The sequence below is a fragment of the Solanum verrucosum genome, unplaced genomic scaffold (assembly GCF_900185275.1).
Source record: "Solanum verrucosum unplaced genomic scaffold, falcon-dt-bn FXZP01000221.1, whole genome shotgun sequence".
Taxonomy (NCBI): domain Eukaryota; kingdom Viridiplantae; phylum Streptophyta; class Magnoliopsida; order Solanales; family Solanaceae; genus Solanum; species Solanum verrucosum.
The window spans coordinates 529,094-538,667 of NW_026020400.1; positions in this window are offsets into that span (position 1 = coordinate 529,094).

The window sequence follows — 9,574 nt, forward strand, 5'->3', positions numbered from 1 at the left end:
GTTGGGCTCGTCGAAGGGATTGGCTCAAATATTTTAGCAAGTCGGCGATGGGAAGGCCTCTCGGCGAATCGCCGATAGCTTTCGGTGAGCAAGGGCTAGCCTGCCAAAAATTTCTATGCACAAAGGGTTCATGGGTGTAGAAAAAAGGCGATCAAGAAGACTTTCAGTGAGTCGCCGAGTGTTTTGGGCTATCTTAGTCTTCTTATCCAAAGTTACAGAGCCAAACTACTCATTAAGCATGAAATTAAAGGTGAGATGGGGAGCTTCGGGGAACCGTCGAGTGGTTCGGCGAGCTCGACCCAGCTCACCAAATGACCCAACGTGCCTACTTTCAACCCATCATCTTGATTTCAACCCCGTAATCCCGAAAAAAAATCAAAGCATGCACTAGTCAAATTAAAACTAGACCCATAGCACCCATTACCCCAGGATACTCAGACTTCTCTTGGTTTTTCCAAATTTGGCCAATTGATGACTTTTGCCCTTAAGAAGGATGTCACCCACTCTATCATTGGGCAAATTACGTCATTTGGCACAAATACGGGCTACTCAGACTTCACCCAACCAAACTAAACAACATGCAGGCACAAACCCTACAAAATTTAAATCATTTTAAAGAACAAGAATAAGGGGTTTCAACAATCAAAACAATACGGGAAAAATTATCAAATTGAAATTGGCATTCAAACATTCTAATCCTATTAGAGATGCCCAACACACGTCACTAAGATAAGATCATTGCAAATGAGTACAAATTCGATAAGAATAAATTGGGGGTTTCGAAAACCAACCTTAGATGCCGATTAAATAAAGACTGAAATGCTAGGCGGAAAAGTAATCCCAATCCGAGCACAAATCAACTACTAAAATACTATAAAAATCCAAAAAATATAGAAAATAAAGTGTGGGTATGAGTTTGTGAAGATTGAAAGTGAGGGAGAGTGAAGAGTTTGAAAATTTAAACTTTTGGCCTTATAAAAACCATCCAATTCTCGCCCATTTGGCGACATTAGTCATGCTCGTCGACCCTGTCAGCGACATGCCACGTGGTCACTTACCTCGCCGAGTTTTACAGAACCCTCAGTTGATGTGGGGGTCCAAACGACGGTATAGGTCGCGATCACTGACCTGGTCGATGACTCGCCAATAATTTCCTGGGCTCGTCGAGTTTTACAGACTCCAATGTAAAATTGTCTTGAGTCCAACAGCTGTCTGGGTCGGGATTGCCGACCTCTTTGACGATCCTCCAACTGGACCATTTCCTCGCCAACCTGTACTTTCCAATCACTTTCCACACTTTAACATGCACAATCAACACACTATTAATACCAACACAAAATTAAAGTAATAAAGGGTCTTAGGTTTCCTCCGAAGCAATGCCTTAGTAAACGTCGTAGCACGACGCAAGTTTACATTCAAACCTCATTCTTGGGGTTGACCATAGTGTCACTAGGCAACCTCCTGGCAGTCTCGGGTTTAGATGAGACGAGATGTGACCCATTTGGGTCTCCAACAGCTTGATCGACTGTAAACGGGAGGTGACGGTCTGGGTAAGGGTCGACACGTCTTCTTTCATCTCTTTCAAGATCTTGTCCGACCCCTCAACTTTGTTGAGAATATGAGAAAACATATCCTCAGACCAACCACCTTTCGAATCCTTTGGGTTTTGGTGCTCGTGGAGAGGCACATACCTATCCTTCTCCCCATTCTTCCAATTTAGATTACGGTCCCTCCATTCACGATCTCGATCTTTCAAACCTTCATCCCTATTCCAACCTTGGTTATCACCCTACCTCGAGTAGTTTGAATGTTAACCACCTCCTTGGTTGGCTAGGAAATTCACCTCTTTATTATACAAGGCCTCAAACTTGAGCTCATCCGGATTAGCACACCCGACACCTACGACATTCATGACACTTCGAGCACTAGCTCCCATGACATTTTTAGATAAAATGTCAAGTTGTGTCATGATCTTGGCCAAGTTCTAGTTCCTCTCTTGGTCTTTCTCCATCTTCTCTTTGGTTAGTTTAAACGTCAGAGGGGAGACCTAGTCTTCACGGGTATACCACGCCCTGTTTATGGTAGTCATGCCATCCAAGAGCTGAGCAACTATCAAATAAGGTTGCTACATCAAACCTCCCGGAGAAAGTTGGTCAGCAACACCCTTATTTACCGAGTCAAGACTCCGGTAAAACTAATGCAGCAACACGTTATCAGGCAAGCCATGGGTTGGGCATTGAAGCACCAACTTTTTGAATCACAACCAAGTTTCATAAATTGTCTCGCCTTCCAGATGCTTGAAGCTCTGAATATTGTCTTGAAGAGTCATCATCTTCGAGGATGGGAAAATCGCACTTGAAATGTGGTAACCAAATCCTCCCAGAAAGTGATTGATTCACATGGCAATTCAGCCAGCCACTTGCACGCTTCTCCCATCAAAGAGAATGGGAACAACCTCAACTGGACCGATTCTTGGGAGATATTCTTAAAGGAGAATAGTCCACATACATCCATGAAGTTTCTAATGTGCTCATGGGGATCCTCATGAGTAAAACCACTGGAAAGCCCTTTTAGTTGCAAGAGTTGCAACATAGTACTCGTGATGTGGAACACCGCATTCCCTTCGGCCGAAGGCAAGCAAATGGCACAAATATCGCCCATGAGATGGGGTGTCATTAGCATGAGGCTCGTTAACATGGTTGAGGTTTCCAATATCATCTTGATGGCCTACTTGGTTGCCATTGCTGCCGTTCATACTCATACTTCATGATTTAACACACAAACAAGCAAAACAAAACTAAAAATTAAGTAAGTATCACTATAACTAACAAGAACAAAATTCAACTCAACTAAAAATTCTCAAGTAACACCACTCCCCAGCAATGGCGCCATTTTGATTTCACATATCAGGACACTTCATCCAATACTAAGTCCTAACGATCGTGAGTATTAATATAACCCAACTAGTGAGTTGGGGTCAAGTACCAAGGAAGTGGTTCGTAATTGAGAATCACTGGGCAAGTAAGATTATGCTCTAGTCAATCATAGCTAAAAACATTTACGAATAAAAGCATCTTTTAAATTAAGGGTGACACAAGTGTCAAATATCAAGGGGGTTTTGTTTGTATTATCAGCTAAAACAACAAATAGTATGAAAATACGAATATGGAGACGAGATTCTTGGGATGTGATAGGATTAGGGGCTAAGGTAAACAATCGGGTAATTGTAATTAATAGTAAACAACTGTAAATCAATTAATAACCTAAACTTTAGTGGGGGTAAACTTTCTGTCGAACAATTTACCACGAATCAAATTGGTTTCTCGCGAACACCAATAAGCAACAATGAAGCACAACCTTCGCTTTAGTCCATTCACTCTCTCGATCTGAATGTGTGGAGAAGGGTTTAGGGTTCACTCTCTCGAGCTGAACCCATGACAACCCAATACCCACAGACTATCGATTTAGTAATTTTGGTTTTAAAACCTCTCTCTCGAGCAAACCAAAAACACAAAGTTAAGATTGTATTTGCAACTACAACCCATTAAATTTAACCACGATTAATGAACGAAATCACTTTTAAACAACAAATAAACTATCAATTAACAATACTCGGCAGTTAAACCAACCCATGATCACCTAATCACACCCCAAGAATTGGGGTTTTAGCTAGACATAGTAAAAAGGTAAAAATTGTTACCAAGTTGTGTTTCCATCAACTAGGTACGATTGATATTGTCTTTACAAAGGTCTAAGATGAAGAATCTTCAACACACACTTCAAATTTCTTAGAAATGGAAATCTTCAAATCTTCAAAGCTAAGGAAATATTGTCTCTCTATTCAGTTCGAAGCTCTCAACTTCAAAAACTGAAAAATATTATGTTTTAACACAAGATTAGATACTAAGCTAGAAATTTGAACAAGTGTTTATAGTTGTCAAAAAGTGTGCTGAGGAGGTTCAGTCGGCGCAGTTAGTCGGGATCGTCGACCCAATCGTCGATCCACCCTTTGGTTATTTTCATCGCCGTTTTGCTTTTATCTTCAACAGCTTTAGGTTTTGGAACTTTGGGAGATATGGCACTGCATCGCGGAACCATTCGGCGACTCGTTGACTGCTCAATTTTTTGGCCGACTAGATTTTCTCCTTCAGGGCTTGGCACTTTGAAACATTAGGCGAGATCCTGGCTGTTCGGCGACTCGCCTAATGGGTTAGGCAATCCACATGCGTTCTTTCCTTCGTTCTTTCAGCTGCCTTGTTCCTTTTTGCTCAATAGTATCCATACTTTGTTCCTCAATCCAAATACCTGAAATTCAAGGATTTACATCAGTTATTGGTACAAAATATGCATTTGAGGACACTAAATCAATTCAAATAAAGCCCTAAATGAGTCAAAATCGTGGACTCATCATTCATTCACTTTGAAACTGAGGGAATAATTGTTCTTGAAAAGAGAAATTTATTAATCTATATCTATTTATATCTATCTATATCTATATCTATTAGTTTCTATATTACCTTAAAAACATGGACTCCTAACTTGAAAGTTGAATTACTATAATATCCCTAACTTAGGTTGTGGCTTTTCCAAAGAGTTGTGACTTTTTCAATAAATTGTGACTTTTCAAAAGGATTGTGACTCTCAGAAATTTCATGACTTTTCCGATAAGACACAATTTTTTTTTGTTCATACTAATCTTTGTTGATTATAAATAGAGGGCATCCTCTCATTTTTCAACCACAATTTTTTTAAATCTTCTACTCTTCTTCTTCTTGCATTTTAATTATTTTGTGTGATTTATTGTCATTAAGTGAGTTCGAAGTTTAGCGGAATATGAAGTACCACTTTTCTTATGAAGTAAGTCGTTCTTTCCCAAAAGGGTATATTCCAGAACCTTGAGTAATTGAGGAAAATAATTTTGATGATATGATAATTATTTTTTTGCTTAATATATACATTAGTTTGTAATGTTCCAATATATTAAGTTAACATGATGTAGTCTAAATTCATTTATTTTTGTTAACAATTTCTCTTGTGATGTAGATATATGCTTCTGAATATCTTTTACCAAAATTTAGAGAATTGTCATGATTTTTTTATGCTTAAGACAGAAGAAAGACTTTATTTATCAATGCTACTGATGTGATTTAGATTGTCAACAAGTTTGCTTCAGAATAGTTATTACTATATAAATATTGCCCTTTTGTTTTACTTATTTACTACTCCCTCCGTTTAAAAAAGAATGACCTCCTTTCCTTTTTAGTCTGTTTAAAAAAGAATGACCTCTTTCTTTTTTTGGTAACATTTTAATTTCAGATTTGCACATGGAATGTTTAAGGCCATAAGATTAAATGGCAATTTTGTACATTTAACATAACTTTAATTTAGGACCACATGATTCAGAAGTCTTCTTTATTTTCTTAAACTCCATGCCAAGTCAAACTTGACCATTCTTTGTGAAACGGAGGGAGTATTTTTAAATATTTCAGTATTTTGGACGGAAAAAAGTTCATATGACTTTTAATAACGTCAGTTGAAGTTTGTATTAGTTTAATTTTTATTATTTATTATATAGCTAATTTTTGTTAGATAAATATTTTCATAAATGCAAATATAATAACATCAATTATATTTGTATATCAAATATCTCTCGCTTTAGACTAATACAAATTATACATTGTATTTTGTATAATTTGTGTTTGTATAAAACAAGAAAGAAAGAAAGACAAAAGAGAACTGGGCAGGAGAAGATTTGTATTTGTATAATTATAAGTGTATATGACGAAGAAATATGTATTTACATTTGAATATACAGTTCTCTCTCGCTTTATACAAACACCAACACAATTTATACATTTGTGTTTGTATAAAGTGAGAGAGGCGAGGTAGAGTGGCGAGTGAGATTCAAGGGAGAGAGGCGAATGGCAAAGTGTTTGCCATAGATAAAAATAAATTCAAACTGTGGTTATAAAATTTATTTTGAATTAATAGTATGCTATTTTATACAATTTTCCCATTATGAGTTGGATCGTGTTTGCAATTTATATACATAGTTGAACAAATAGACATTTTCAAGGTGCAAATTCTGCAATTGCAGCGTCTATAGGCTTTATCATAATCTGGATATGCTAATTTGGGAGCAGAAGGTGAGGGTGACCAACATGCTCCTTCTCTGGCTTTCCCTTTAAGGGACGTGCTTCCTTAGTCGCGAGCATTTCCTCCCTCTCGTGTTGTCTCCTCACCAAGCACTCTTATTGTCATTTCATCCTTTCCTCATATCTAATTTGGCCTGAAGTCTTTCTTTAGCTATGTTTGGAAGGATATAAATGTACTGACTAATTTTAGGGGTGTACATATAGATGGTTCTTTGATTTGGTTTTTTCATTTACCAAATCAAACCAGCTATGTCGATTTTATAACTTCATAAACCAAATCAAATCAACAGTGTTGGTTTTTCGGGCAAGGGGTGTCAATTCACTCCCTTTGAATATGATTTATAATTTTATTTATCTTTTAGAAAGTTATTTTTCGTGTACCTATATACATATTATATCTAATTTTACAAGCATTAATATGTTTTGGTGCCATTTTATTTGTAGAATTTAGATTCCAAAATACTTAGGACTTGCAGAAGATTGGAAAATACAACTATTATGCATGCAATTCCAACACTCCTTCAAAGCAGTACAAAGATAGTCCAGCAATAGCATTCATGTTGGTACCTAGAGATTATTTATTCAAATCCGACAATTATGGTAGTTGCAACAATGGCAAAAGCTATATGTAAATATAGCAGCTCCAATTGAAGATGATGTTGATCATGATAAGATTTGAGATAACTAGCAAAGCGCATATTTCAAAGTTAGACAATAATAACCGGTTAATGACTTCAGAATGACTGTGATCTTATTATATGTATGCATACATTTTTTTTGCACGCATATAGCTTGAGTCGAAGACAATAGGTTCAGTTGAACTCATAGAACTTGTGGGAGCTATACACCTTTTACTTGTTTAAGATGGCGGAAGAATGCTCATGGAGACACTCTCTTGATGTTTTGTTTCCAATGTGAATTCTGATATGTATTACATGAAATCTCTTTTACCTGTGAACTTTGTTGTTTTGTTTTCAATGTGAATTTTGATATGTATTACCAGAAATCTATTTGCTGAAACAACTATAAACCATATTGGCTATTACTTTCACAAGACAGGGAGTTCACATAATATGTCAGAAGAGGGTGTTCAAACAGAAAAGTGATCCTTTTAGTCCATATATACCATGTAATCGAAATAGTCTTTAATGTATGAAAAAATGATATATTAAGGGCAGTAGGGGGAGGAAAACGACCACTTTTTCTACACATTTATATTACGAGGTATGTATAAATAATTAAAATAGTCTAACCCCATACATTAAGGACCATTTTGATCATTTAATTGATAAACAAATCTTCAAAAAACCAAAGTGCAATATCGATATTAACAACCTATCTGGTTTTGAGCAACTAATATCAATATTAACAACTTCTCCTCCACAAAATCATAACATCTGATCAGTGAACAGGTCATGCAGATCAAAAATACCTTCATAGTATATGGGAGTTTAGCTGAGGAGGCAAAGGGAGCTATAAGCAGGAGCCGCCCCTGCAACTGCATATATAACCGAACAATCCACTATGAGCAGTTGGTGCTTTCCCAACATAAAAAATGGAACCAATATCATTGTCTTCATCCATGGGCTCAGTGACTAATGCTCCTTTTTCACCTCTTCCTTACCTATAGGAAAATCTTCTCTTACGTCCTTCACCCCCTACCCAGAAACAAAGAATGTAGACAAAGATAGAAGGGAAAACAAGTTAACATTTAAGAACTACCTTTGCCAAATGATTATTTAGCTATTCAGATGACAAAATTTACTTATAACTAACTTCAACACAATCTTTTCTTGCGATGCTATTACTTTTTTGTCAGGTGATGGAGGTCAAAAAACCTTTTAGTGCTCCTCACTCAAATGTCAAGCCTTCTAAGAAAGTAGTTGGAGATGGAAGTCAATCACTAACTCACACTTGAGCATTGTCACAGAAGATTGAAAAAGATTGAGCTGCTAAATCTTCAAAAGATCAAGTCAGTTTCCATTTGTACAACAAGAAACTAGGGTGTTAAAGCATCAATCTTGAACACTTGTATTATTCTAGTTCTTCACCGGACAATTTGGATGTTATTGCATGTTAGAATCTGAAATATTTAGATATATCATATCACCCTATGTGGACATGTGATGGAATCTCGAGCACCTTATTTCTAGATCTCAATTCCAAAATGTCTTGAAGATTAAGGACCATTCGGGTGGCACAAGGAAGATTGATGCTCCAAATTTGGTGTAGCTAGAATATACATGATGTCTGATTCTTGAACTGAAAGTTGCAGGAGAGTCAAGACAACTGAAGACCTCAAAAATATATTTGCTTTGCTACAATTTGAATTTGTCAGGGATTTGTAAGTTGAACAAATTTCTATCAAACTCGGCCTCTTGGTCTGAAGTTTCCATTCATTGTGACAAAGAAATTAAGTTTAGCGGGCACACACAATTGTTATACCAAAGGACAAGTTGACATTTTAGATATAAAGCCTCATCCGAGAAAACCTACAATCAACAAGTGAAGTGGTTACTGTTTCATAAATTGTTTGATGTATATGAAGAATTTGATTCAGTCTACTTCTCATGAAACCAAGCCTAGCCATTGACAATTAAAAGAAGTAAAATCCTACAAATATGATCAGAAAATACTGTGGAACTAAGAAGTTCGAATTAATATTTTGTATTAATTTAAGTGGAAAATACTGTGGAACTCAAAAGTTGGAATTAATATTTTGTGTTATATTGGTGATGCAGTTAAGACCAAATACACCTATAACATATATGAAGAAGTACTTTATCCACCTAAAAATATAATAATATATGAGATGTTCAAAAGCACACAACGTAGTCATTGAGAAGTAAGAAATTTTGGAATTCCGAATTAGTGAAAATGTAATAAGCCGTGCAATAAATTACAAGAAATGATATAAATATCAATTCAGATTATTAATGTCGTCCTCAAGAACTGTATTGGAAACTGACATGTGTTCTTGTTCTGTCCAAGAAGCCCTTCTCGCCATTCTACATGTACTTTTGAATTCTGGTTTTGTATTTCAGGATAATTAGGTAATGGGACATATCCAGACTCGATGGCATTGATATCTTCAATTAAGATATTATAGTGATCCTTAATATCATCATCCGATTTCCGAGGAATTGCTTTGGTCATTTCCTCTAATAGATTGTTGCTATCCTCATTGGTCGCAAGAGTATTCTAAAAGATTTAATCCTCCTCCTTTGTCCAGAAGGAGTTATTGCATGTCCGATCGGTGTTCATTTTCTTTTAGATCAACAAGGAAAGTTTTAACATGAAAAAAATAAGCTCTTCAAGAAAATTAAGACTTAGTAATCACAACCATATGCGGCAACACACATTCTTTTAAATCAATTATGGATACTAAGAAAAGTAATAAGGGACTAATAAAAGGAACA